This window comes from Mirounga angustirostris, unplaced genomic scaffold (assembly GCF_029215605.1).
Source record: "Mirounga angustirostris isolate CCGP_5_RB_7025 unplaced genomic scaffold, mMirAng1.0.hap1 SCAF_8, whole genome shotgun sequence".
NCBI classification, from domain to species: Eukaryota; Metazoa; Chordata; class Mammalia; order Carnivora; family Phocidae; genus Mirounga; species Mirounga angustirostris.
Genome location: NW_026991716.1, coordinates 2311587 through 2312515, shown reverse-complemented (window position 1 = coordinate 2312515; position 929 = coordinate 2311587). Strand labels below are relative to the sequence as shown.

At 70.9% G+C, this 929-nt stretch overlaps 1 non-coding gene across 1 annotated transcript; it reads left to right on the top strand.

Annotated features, from left to right (window-relative positions):
• The first annotated feature begins 604 nt into the window (after window positions 1-604).
• TRNAS-AGA (transfer RNA serine (anticodon AGA)) lies at window positions 605-686 on the top strand. Its single transcript has one exon. It is a non-coding gene; the product is annotated as a tRNA-Ser (tRNA).
• Window positions 687-929: the final 243 nt, after the last annotated feature.

The following is a 929-nucleotide window of genomic DNA, read 5'->3' as shown; positions in this document are numbered from 1 at the left end:
TTCGTCCTCTCTCTATAAGCGACGTGGTTTTCCATTTGCGATCGTCTTCCTCTTCTCTTAAATTAGCACACCAAGCCGAGAAGTAGACAAAAACCTGCGCTCGGTGCTCAGGGCTCCGGGACACACCGTCACCCACAGCCTTGGACGCGGAGATCGAAACGGGGAAAGAAAACAGGCTGGCGTTCGCAAACCTCAGCGAGAAGGAGCGCCTGCTTGGGCCACAACGCAGGCTGGGGTCTTCGTCCCGGGGCCGCCAGGCTGCAGGGGCAGAGGACGCGCGAAGCGCCGACAAGCTCGGTTCCTCAGCCGCGCCGCGGTGCGCGCCCCGCCCTCGCCCTCCGCGCGGGCCACCGGGACACGGGGCCACCGGGCCACCGGGCTGCGGCGCCGAGCCCCTCCCGGGAAGCCCCCAGCAGCGTGGGTCGGGCCCAGGACCGGGCTGGGGCCGGGGTCTGCGCCGCCGCCGCCGCCGGGGGACCCCCTTCCAGTCGCCCCGACCCCGCGCTGCGGGAGGGGTCTCCCGCGCCCGCGGCCATGTCCCCCCCTTCGGCTCCCTCCCGGCTGCACTTTCTAGGAAGGACCTGAGCAGCCGTGCCAGCGCCGGGTAGTCGTGGCCGAGTGGTTAAGGCGATGGACTAGAAATCCATTGGGGTCTCCCCGCGCAGGTTCGAATCCTGCCGACTACGGCGTGTTTTTCTCCGCCGGGCGCGCGCCTGTCCTCGCGGAGAGAAGCCCGGGCTGGTCTGGAGGCCGCGCGCCTTGCACGCAGCGGCGGGCCCCGCTGCTCTGAGCGCTCGGGGAGCGGGACTCGCGCCCCGCGGGCGGCCCTCTTTTCCTGGGAGGCCGCCTGAAGCTTTAGCGGACGCGGCCGTGTAGACACGCACCCGGGCTCCGCGGCCACGGCCTTCTGTGCGTCCCGCCCGTCCCCG